Below are 12,189 nucleotides of genomic sequence, written 5' to 3' on the forward strand. Positions count from 1 at the left end.
CATTGACTGACAAGTTGAATAAGGAAAAGAATTTGGTAATCAGAAACAGTGACAAAGGGGGAAACGTTGTCCTCATGACAAAAACCAATTATGACAAAGAGGCATATAGCCAACTGAATGACCATCTATGCTATGAGAAAATCAATAATCGAGAATTATTGACTATTAGAGACCAATATCATCGCAAACTTTGCAAATGGCAATCAGCCAAACTCATCACTGACACTGAATTCAAATATCTGAAGATTGAGCACCCTGTTACCCCAATTTTGTATTTTATACCTAAAATACATAAAGACCCCAACCATCCACCTGGAAGGCCAATTATATCTGCACGGGGGGCCTTCTGGAACATACCTCAATTTATATTGACTACTTTTTGCAAGGTTATGTTCAACAATTGGGGTCATACATACGTGATACAGGGGACTTTTTGGTTAAGATCAAAGAAGTACAAATTCAGGAAGGTGATTGGCTGATAGCATTGGATGTAACAGCACTCTATACTAGCATCTCGCATAGTGATGGGTTGGAGGCAATACGTTACTACCTCTCCAGAAGGGAACCAGGCAATGAAAAACATACCAAAATGCTGCTAGATATGTTAAGTTTCTGTCTTAGCAACAATGTTTTCTTGTATAATCAACAATTGTACCGCCAGAAGCAGGGAGTAGCAATGGGGGCCAGCTTTTCTCCGAGCTACGCATGTTTGCACATGGGGGCTTGGGAGGAGCTGGTCCTCGGCTATGGGTATCAACACATCATCAGGAACAATCTAGTGGCTTGGTTCCGCTTCATAGATGATTTATTCGTCATATGGAGGGGTAGCTATGAAGAAGCCCAGAAATTTGTGGAGGCAATCAATGACAATCCCCTGAACCTCAGATTCACAGCGACTCTGAGCCAAGAAAAAGTCACATTTCTCGATGCCGAACTCTACATCAAGGGGAGTCGTTTGGAATCTAAGGTATTTAGAAAAAAGACGGCTGGTAACAGCATTCTTCATGCTGCGAGTGCCCACCCTATACATTTGATCTCCAGTATCCCATATGGGGAGATGCTGCGTTTAAGACGCATATGCAGCAACCCCATAGATCTGGAGCAGGCGCAGAGTGAAAGCAGAAGTAGATTCCTTGAAAGAGGCTACTCCAGAAAAGTGATTGATCAAGCGATCCAGAAATCCATGAAGATGAGCAGAGAGGAGCTCCTAATCAGGAAAGTAGATAGGGAGCCAGACATGGTACAAGACACAGTTATACCTGAAAAGATAGAGCCTGAGTGCTTTAGGTTAATAACGGGGTTCACTAATCAACATCAACAAATCAGAAGAATAGTGAACAAACACTGGCCTACAGTGCTTAAAGACAATGTGATAGGCAGTACTTTGCCTAAACAAATTTCATTAACCTTTAGCAGGGCCCCCTCTTTAAGGGATCATATTGTTAAAACTAATCCTGATCCCTTTGCTAAAACAGAGTGGTGGCAAAAAAACAAAGGCTTCTATAACTGTAAGGTCTGCAAGGCATGTACACATGGCATTAACATGAAAACATTCAAAGATGGATTCACTGGAAAAAACCATGTGATAACCCAAGTCTTAACATGTAAGACAGAATACGCCATTTACGTCCTATGCTGCCCATGTGGATTACAATATGTGGGCAGCACGAGGAATGCTGTCCATAAACGCATATTACAGCATTTGCGAGCAATAACGAATGAGGACAGCACTTATCCAGTGGCGCGTCACTTCAGAGATCAGCATCAAAGTAACAACAATGGTCTCAAATATTGGGTTATCGATTCGGTCATTAACAACAGACGGGGTGGAGACAGGGAAACCAGGCTCAGGAAGCTTGAAACAAAGTATATTCGTCTGCTGAATACTAAGGCGCCCTTTGGGCTCAATGTGACAGAGGATCTCCACACTTGCTTGCTCTAAATTAGAAAATAATTTTTTGGTGGTGGGCTCTCCCCCACGTGGGTAATGTCCAGGGCGATCATCCGACTGGGTGATTGTTGTGACAGACCTCGTGGGGGCTGCGAGCACACACCAAATAATACTGAAGGAATTGCTGCTATAGGAAAATTATTTATTTAGATCAATTAAACTTTTATCACTGTGCACAATTTTAACCAGGTTAGGAACCAATATAATGAAATACACTACGGGGATCCTAACATTGGATACTTTATTGTTTTTTATTTAGGGCTGGGTTTTTGGGTCTTCAAGACCCGGTTTACTTTTACTCACTTCCTTACACTTATATATATTTTTAGACATACTAACAATGGCACCCACATAATGAAGAAAGTTACAAGTTATATACAAATAGGATTGAATCGAAATGTGACTTAGTAATCCATTATTAACAGCATGACAATGTAATATTTATGGCTATATTAGAGACGGTATTCGGTTAAGAACCTTTTTGAAATCCCTACCACTTTTTACACCAGATGAAGTTAAAAAACCAATTTTTTTTAAAAATATCCAAGTAGGGCCTAGGAATTGTAAAATATGCATATTTGCACAGTTTTGCTAGATTTGCACATTTGTTAGGATGATGCACTTTAGCACGAATTTGCATTTTATAATGTTGGCACATAGCACTTTATATTATTCTGCATTTTTTTAGGTCCACAGGCAATGTCGCTGATGTATATAGTTAAGTGGTAGACAAATGATATATGTTTTTAACAATAAGGTCCTTTTATACTATTTATCCGTTTTTACTGTCCATGGTATTTTACAATAACTGTTAGATGAACGAGTTTTGGATTCCTATCAGCATTGAAAACAACAATTTATTGCAGTATACATGTTATTCTTTAAATGTATTCTCCATTGTATAGAGGTTACGGATTCTGATTAGCATTGAGAACAGCAATTTAATGTATTTCACATGTTATTCTTTAAATGTATTTTACATCTATTGAAAATACCGTATTAAGACTGTTGGGTGCCCTACCTAGTATGTCTTTTATGTTTATTCACGTATTTGCACAGGTGATTTTAGTTAAATCACACACTAGCACTTTAAAAGGTGTACCTTGCATTATAATCGCTGTCATGTGATCAAGGCTCCGCTGAGCCGAAACGTCTGTGACTCTTTCTGCGCAATAAATTTGTAAAGTACCTCGAGGTCCGTGTCCGGTGTCTACTTGCTGGCAGAGGAAGCTGCATGTGCTTGTGAGGAACGGAACTTAGGATATATATATATATATGAACAACACCTCCTCCAAAGAAAGAGCAGTGACCCAAAGGGGAAATAGAAGAAGCACTTTATTGCAGGAAAGTCCCAGGCGAATGCATTTCGGCGTGTCAGCCTTCGTCAGCGCCCCTCTCCGTGTGCTTCCTCTGCTGCGGCGTAGGCAGTCCTGCCTCGCTGTAGATGTACACACCTTGCTCCGCCCCCTGATGTAGTTGAGCTCTCCTGTGCAGTCCCTCGTGAAAGGACTGCAAGTCCCAGAATGCCGCAGTGTGGTGCATTCACAGACGGAGATGCTTGCGGGGTGACACTGGTGAAGCAGGAATCGAGGACAGGCACAGCATCGGAAGCGAAGTGGGAGGTGGAGCAGTCCAACAGTCCGGTGCCTCCTCAATCCCCCTTATGACCGCCGCAACCCTTCCGCCAGAAATCCATCGCGGGGGTCAGCACAGACATCCATGTTGCCCAAGAAGGAGGTTTGAATGCCTCCCAACCGCCGTATCCTCCTGGCGTTGTGGTGGGTACTGGGCGTAATCGCTACCGCAATTGTCCATCCAAAGCTCAACAGAGCAAGCCAGACCGTCCAGACCACTTGTGCGTCGGGGGTACACTGAAATGCGCTCTGGCTAAGCGCATGAAATATGAACAACATCTCCTCCAAAGAAAGAGCAGTGACCCAAAGGGGAAATTGAAGAAGCACTTTATTGCAGGAATGTCCCAGGCGAATGCATTTCGGCGTGTCAGCCTTCGTCAGCGCCCCTCTCCGTGTGCTTCCTCTGCTGCGGCGTAGGCAGTCCTGCCTCGCTGTAGATGTACACACCTTGCTCCGCCCCCTGATGTAGTTGAGCTCTCCTGTGCAGTCCCTCGTGAAAGGACTGCAAGTCCCAGAATGCCGCAGTGTGGTGCATTCACAGACGGAGATGCTTGCGGGGTGACACTGGTGAAGCAGGAATCGAGGACAGGCACAGCATCGGAAGCGAAGTGGGAGGTGGAGCAGTCCAACAGTCCGGTGCCTCCTCAATCCCCCTTATGACCGCCGCAACCCTTCCGCCAGAAATCCATCGCGGGGGTCAGCACAGACATCCATGTTGCCCAAGAAGGAGGTTTGAATGCCTCCCAACCGCCGTATCCTCCTGGCGTTGTGGTGGGTACTGGGCGTAATCGCTACCGCAATTGTCCATCCAAAGCTCAACAGAGCAAGCCAGACCGTCCAGACCACTTGTGCGTCGGGGGTACACTGAAATGCGCTCTGGCTAAGCACATGAAATATGAACAACACCTCCTCCAAAGAAAGAGCAGTGACCCAAAGGGGAAATTGAAGAAGCACTTTATTGCAGGAAAGTCCCAGGCGAATGCATTTCGGCGTGTCAGCCTTCGTCAGCGCCCCTCTCCGTGTGCTTCCTCTGCTGCGGCGTAGGCAGTCCTGCCTCGCTGTAGATGTACACACCTTGCTCCGCCCCCTGATGTAGTTGAGCTCTCCTGTGCAGTCCCTCGTGAAAGGACTGCAAGTCCCAGAATGCCGCAGTGTGGTGCATTCACAGACGGAGATGCTTGCGGGGTGACACTGGTGAAGCAGGAATCGAGGACAGGCACAGCGTCGGAAGCGAAGTGGGAGGTGGAGCAGTCCAACAGTCCGGTGCCTCCTCAATCCCCCTTATGACCGCCGCAACCCTTCCGCCAGCAATCCATCGCGGGGGCCAGCACAGACATCCATGTTGCCCAAGAAGGAGGTTTGAATGCCTCCCAACCGCCGTATCCTCCTGGCGTTGTGGTGGGTACTGGGCGTAATCGCTAACGCAATTGTCCATCCAAAGCTCAACAGAGCAAGCCAGACCGTCCAGACCACTTGTGCGTTGGGGGTACACTGAAATGCGCTCTGGCTAAGCGCATGAAATATGAACAACACCTCCTCCAAAGAAAGAGCATTGACCCAAAGGGGAAATTGAAGAAGCACTTTATTGCAGGAAAGTCCCAGGCGAATGCATTTCGGCGTGTCAGCCTTCGTCAGCGCCCCTCTCCGTGTGCTTCCTCTGCTGCGGCGTAGGCAGTCCTGCCTCGCTGTAGATGTACACACCTTGCTCCGCCCCCTGATGTAGTTGAGCTCTCCTGTGCAGTCCCTCGTGAAAGGACTGCAAGTCCCAGAATGCCGCAGTGTGGTGCATTCACAGACGGAGATGCTTGCGGGGTGACACTGGTGAAGCAGGAATCGAGGACAGGCACAGCGTCGGAAGCGAAGTGGGAGTGGAGCAGTCCAACAGTCCGGTGCCTCCTCAATCCCCCTTATGACCGCCGCAACCCTTCCACCAGAAATCCATCGCGGGGGGCAGCACAGACATCCATGTTGCCCAAGAAGGAGGTTTGAATGCCTCCCAACCGCCGTATCCTCCTGGCGTTGTGGTGGGTACTGGGCGTAATCGCTACCGCAATTGTCCATCCAAAGCTCAACAGAGCAAGCCAGACCGTCCAGACCACTTGTGCGTCGGGGGTACACTGAAATGCGCTCTGGCTAAGCGCATGAAATATGAACAACACCTCCTCCAAAGAAAGAGCAGTGACCCAAAGGGGAAATTGAAGAAGCACTTTATTGCAGGAAAGTCCCAGGCGAATGCATTTCGGCGTGTCAGCCTTCGTCAGCGCCCCTCTCCGTGTGCTTCCTCTGCTGAGGCGTAGGCAGACCTGCCTCGCTGTAGATGTACACACCTTGCTCCGCCCCCTGATGTAGTTGAGCTCTCCTGTGCAGTCCCTCGTGAAAGGACTTCAAGTCCCAGAATGCCGCAGTGTGGTGCATTCACAGACGGAGATGCTTGCGGGGTGACACTGGTGAAGCAGGAATCGAGGACAGGCACAGCGTCGGAAGCGAAGTGGGAGGTGGAGCAGTCCAACAGTCCGGTGCCTCCTCAATCCCACTTATGACCGCCGCAACCCTTCCGCCAGAAATCCATCGCGGGGGCCAGCACAGACATCCATGTTGCCCAAGAAGGAGGTTTGAATGCCTCCCAACCGCCGTATCCTCCTGGCGTTGTGGTGGGTACTGGGCGTAATCGCTACCGCAATTGTTCATCCAAAGCTCAACAGAGCAAGCCAGACCGTCCAGACCACTTGTGCGTCGGGGGTACACTGAAATGCGCTCTGGCTAAGCGCATGAAATATGAACAACACCTCCTCCAAAGAAAGAGCAGTGACCCAAAGGGGAAATTGAAGAAGCACTTTATTGCAGGAAAGTCCCAGGCGAATGCATTTCGGCGTGTCAGCCTTCGTCAGCGCCCCTCTCCGTGTGCTTCCTCTGCTGCGGCGTAGGCAGTCCTGCCTCGCTGTAGATGTACACACCTTGCTCCGCCCCCTGATGTAGTTGAGCTCTCCTGTGCAGTCCCTCGTGAAAGGACTGCAAGTCCCAGAATGCCGCAGTGTGGTGCATTCACAGACGGAGATGCTTGGGGGGTGACACTGGTGAAGCAGGAATCGAGGACAGGCACAGCGTCGGAAGCGAAGTGGGAGGTGGAGCAGTCCAACAGTCCGGTGCCTCCTCAATCCCCCTTATGACCGCCGCAACCCTTCCGCCAGAAATCCATCGCGGGGGCCAGCACAGACATCCATGTTGCCCAAGAAGGAGGTTTGAATGCCTCCCAACCGCCGTATCCTCCTGGCGTTGTGGTGGGTACTGGGCGTAATCGCTACCGCAATTGTCCATCCAAAGCTCAACAGAGCAAGCCAGACCGTCCAGACCACTTGTGCGTCGGGGGTACACTGAAATGCGCTCTGGCTAAGCGCATGAAATATGAACAACACCTCCTCCAAAGAAAGAGCAGTGACCCAAAGGGGAAATTGAAGAAGCACTTTATTGCAGGAAAGTCCCAGGCGAATGCATTTCGGCGTGTCAGCCTTCGTCAGCGCCCCTCTCCGTGTGCTTCCTCTGCTGCGGCGTAGGCAGTCCTGCCTCGCTGTAGATGTACACACCTTGCTCCGCCCCCTGATGTAGTTGAGCTCTCCTGTGCAGTCCCTCGTGAAAGGACTGCAAGTCCCAGAATGCCGCAGTGTGGTGCATTCACAGACGGAGATGCTTGCGGGGTGACACTGGTGAAGCAGGAATCGAGGACAGGCACAGCGTCGGAAGCGAAGTGGGAGGTGGAGCAGTCCAACAGTCCGGTGCCTCCTCAATCCCCCTTATGACCGCCGCAACCCTTCCGCCAGAAATCCATCGCGGGGGCCAGCACAGACATTCATGTTGCCCAAGAAGGAGGTTTGAATGCCTCCCAACCGCCGTATCCTCCTGGCGTTGTGGTGGGTACTGGGCGTAATCGCTACCGCAATTGTCCATCCAAAGCTCAACAGAGCAAGCCAGACCGTCCAGACCACTTGTGCGTCGGGGGTACATTGAAATGCGCTCTGGCTAAGCGCATGAAATATGAACCACACCTCCTCCAAAGAAAGAGCAGTGACCCAAGGGGGAAATTGAAGAAACACTTTATTGCAGGAAAGTCCCAGGCAAATGCATTTCGGCGTGTCAGCCTTCGTCAGCGCCCCTCTCCGTGTGCTTCCTCTGCTGCGGCGTAGGCAGTCCTGCCTCGCTGTAGATGTACACACCTTGCTCCGCCCCCTGATGTAGTTGAGCTCTCCTGTGCAGTCCCTCGTGAAAGGACTGCAAGTCCCAGAATGCTGCAGTGTGGTGCATTCATAGACGGAGATGCTTGCGGGGTGACACTGGTGAAGCAGGAATCGAGGACAGGCACAGCGTCGGAAGCGAAGTGGGAGGTGGAGCAGTCCAACAGTCCGGTGCCTCCTCAATCCCCCTTATGACCGCCGCAACCCTTCCGCCAGAAATCCATCGCGGGGGCCAGCACAGACATCCATGTTGCCCAAGAAGGAGGTTTGAATGCCTCCCAACCGCCGTATCCTCCTGGCGTTGTGGTGGGTACTGGGCGTAATCGCTACCGCAATTGTCCGTCCAAAGCTCAACAGAGCAAGCCAGACCGTCCAGACCACTTGTGCGTCGGGGGTACACTGAAATGCGCTCTGGCTAAGCGCATGAAATATGAACAACACCTCCTCCAAAGAAAGAGCAGTGACCCAAAGGGGAAATTGAAGAAGCACTTTATTGCAGGAAAGTCATATATATTACCTACTGGCGGTCGCCAGTAGGTATATATAGTTAGGATTTTTTCTCTATGGGATTTTTGAAAATTCTATGTCTAATAACTTTGGCGTTTGTGGACGGAATTGGCTGACATTTTCTGGAAAATGGAACATTTTGTTTCTGAGCAGCCACTGGAAATTTGGGGGGAGTTGGTCCAGGGGGGGCCGAGAAAAAAGGGGGGTCCCAAAACGTGTTTTTAACATTGAGTTTTCCATAGGGCGGTTAGCCTCACTTTTAGCCCGAACGGCTGAATGGATTTGCACGAAACTTGGCAAAATTGTAGGGACTGGTAGCCCGATGTGCCTTTTGTAGGTCTTAATATATGTGCTGCAGTGGATTTTGAGAAAATAACGTTCAAAAAAAGATATATATCTGTAAGCGCGGACCAGGCAGCGCCCCGGTACGCGTACTTGACGCGTAACGGAACTTCGCGTAGCGAAGTTGATTGGCTCTGTGGTGTCTGTCAACATTCTAAACAGTCCGGAGCGGCCGCCATCTTGTCTCTCGGTAGGATCGAGAGACAAGAGGAGGTCAAAAGCGAAGGGGCAAATGACCTTAAGGGGGCATAGTAGATACTCCCTGACCCCCTAGGTTTGATGTGGAGGCTTTAAAGGGGCCCCGCTAAGCAAAAAAAAAAAAAAATTTTTTTTGTTTTTTTTCGTGGTTAGCGCCCGGTACGCGAACCGGGAAGCGTACTGGGGAGCGTATCACAATAAAAAATGAATGATAGACTTTTCAAATGCTGTATGTTAATTGATTGTTGGTTTTGTTGATTATTTTTTTTTTTTTTATTTTTTTTTATTGTGTTTCATAATTTATTAAACTTTCTAACATTTCATTGTCAGAAATTTCATAATCATGGAATATAGATTGTAGTCTCTGAGGTTGTAAAATGTCCTCATTTGCAAGGAGGTTATCTACTGCTTGCACACATTGCAGTAGTTCTTGGTCCCATGTTTCATCCATAAATTCAATCTCATTTGGATCAATGATTTCTGTGTTGGACTCTGGAAGGACAATTTCAAATGAAATGTTTTGTTCACTTTCCATTTTTCCTGAAATTTGCATAAAAAAAATATATATTAGTAGAGGTAGGGCACTGTTGGGATTAATTTTAGATAGGCAGTTTTTATCAGAGAATTTATCTTTGGGCAGTGTATAGTATCAGAGTGGAAGTAGGAATATAAAAAAGTGTATCTAAATTTATAAGTACTACAGAGGGATAGTATATAACTAACAGAAAAAGTTTGCCATATTAACTTAAAGTGCACAATATACTTCAGTTTTAAAAATAACAACTTACCTTTAAAAAGAAGTTGAAGTTATTAATGAAAATCCAAATGAAATGTACACCAGGAAGTAGTAGTCAAAATGGCTGTGTTTCCTTCTCTTCCTTTATATATATTCGGGTACATAACCAATCAAATATCATGTAAAAAAAGTAGAAAATGAAAGTAACATTTTAATTGGTTGTCAATTCCAACACTTCAGATGTGTTTTGTGAAGTAATTTACCTCACGGTATTTAGAGAGGACTACAGGCTAAATGGCTAAATGGAATTCCAATCAAATTTGTGAAAATGGTAGGGATTGGTATGTAGTATGAGTTATTCTATATTTGGTGAAATTGTCTCCAGTGGCTTTTCTGTGAACTACTTTCCCACCTTTTTTGATGGTGCGCTTCCCAGGAAGCGACCCGGTACGCGAACCGGTGAGCGCCCTGGTACGCGAACCTTAAGCGTAACGGGAGTTCACCATTTTGTGTTTCGGTCGAATTATGATACAAGATGGAGGGCAAATAATGTTCAGAATGGGTAGAAGGGGGCACGGTAGACTTATCTTGACCCCCTAGGTTTTGTGAGGGTGGCTGAGGAGGCCCATATGTGCGGAAAAAGAAACATTTTTTTTTAAAATTTCGCGAGGTTAGCTCCCGGTACGCGTACCGGGTAGCGCACCAGGGAGCGTATTTTGTTGAAAATTAGTGAAAATAGTTAGAGTAAAAAAATAATTGTGAGTGATTAGATGTAGGGTAGCTCTGAGAAGAGCTTTTGGGTTTATGGTACATTTAGGTACTTATAAGTAGGTACCAATGCACATTTTTAAATTCAGAGTGAAAACTCTGTTGCCCTCATCTGAGAAGTGAACTCCATCTCCTCTGTAGATATCTTGCATGTAGTAACGCAAGTTATTGTTGTACAGGGAGCCCATTCCATGGTCTCTCATGTAAGCTGAAACAGATTTGTTTACATGCTTCCTCGACTTCTCAATTTGTGGACAAAATTGGTTTGACCACCTCCATTTCTGTCTTTGGCATATATTTGAATATACCAAGGCAGTCTGAGGAAAAAGTGCCATTAATTGCTCAAAGGTGTCCTTTAAAAGCATTTCCAGACCTACACCAGTCAAAGTGCCCAAGTCATTACCTCCACAGTGCACAATTAACAGGTCAGGTTTTGGCAAATGCATAAAGGTTTTCACCAATGGTATCAATTGGTGACATTTTAATCCTCTCTGGCCAAACCACTTAATTTCCACATCTTGTAAATTGAGGTTAGGTAAATTCCTGCTTTCAACGTACCTTTGAGCCCAGTGAATATAACTATGACCAACAATCCAGACAGAAAACATGGCGAGAGAAGGTTCTCCTGCAGTCAGATGAAGTGTGGCAATGAAATGGCAGTTGAAAAAATGTGAGTTTGAAATGAAAAAAACTGTGGAGTTTCTGTGTTCATGAAGTAGTAACAGTGATTGGTGGATTTTGATTGATGAAAACAGAAAGTTAGGGTGTAGAGATGTGTTCTTTGAAAGATGTATTTTGAGTGGTCAATAAAAAATCATTAAATGAAAGAAAGCACTGGATATGCAGGTGCACTGAGAGTTCAGAGTTCAATTGCAACATTGTTGTGTGAATTTGCAAACACCAGAGTTTCTCCAAGAGGTGGTTGCTATGGAAAATAGGCAGAAAGGGCAGAGGGGGAAGGGTTTTCATTTGAAAAAAAGTGAGGGAAGAGTTTTGATTGGGTGACATGAGAAATATGTGTGAAGAATTACACCATTTCTGTGCTTTTGATAGCTGCAGACTCTGGAGTGCATACCTTTTGCTCTGCTGAAGACAAATTGGTGTGTTTCTGAGACTGTTTTCAAACTCAAAGTATTTGCTAAGGTGAGAAAATATTTCTTTACTTTAGATAGAGAATAGTGTGCTTTAAGGAGAAAATTATGATTTATGTGGCGCAATTTGCTAGTAAATATGCTCTCACATGTGCATGGAAATTTTTGATTTTGAATGTTTCTGTTATATAGCCATGTTAAAAGTGACTCAACCATGCTGGAAAGTCAATCAAAAAATGATTTCATGTGTTTTAATGACATTTTAAGTCATTTTCTGATGTGCAGTGTTTAGAAATTATGATTTGAAAATCGTTTTTGTGGAAAAGGAATTGTTTTTAAAATCATGACAAGGAAATAATGGTGTATGGTTATTTATAAGGCAATTGACTGTCCTTGATGTTATTTTTCTCATTTTAGTGTAAGACCTTTCTCTGTGGCGCAAATTGCTTGTAAATATGCTCTTACATGTGCATGAAAATTTTAATTATCAATGTTTGTGTTACATAGCCATGATAAAAGTGAACCAACCATGCAGGAAAGCCAATAAAAAAACGCTTTCATGTGTTTCAATGACATTTTAAGTCATTTTCTCATGTGCAGTTTTTTGAAATTATGATCTGAAAATCGTTTTTGGGAAAAAGGAATTGTTTTTAAATTCATGAGAAGGACATAATGGTGTATGGTTCTTTATAAGGCAATTGACTGTCCCTGATGTTATTTTTCCCATTTTAATGTC

This window comes from Lissotriton helveticus, chromosome 1_1 (genome assembly GCF_964261635.1).
Source record: "Lissotriton helveticus chromosome 1_1, aLisHel1.1, whole genome shotgun sequence".
Taxonomy (NCBI): domain Eukaryota; kingdom Metazoa; phylum Chordata; class Amphibia; order Caudata; family Salamandridae; genus Lissotriton; species Lissotriton helveticus.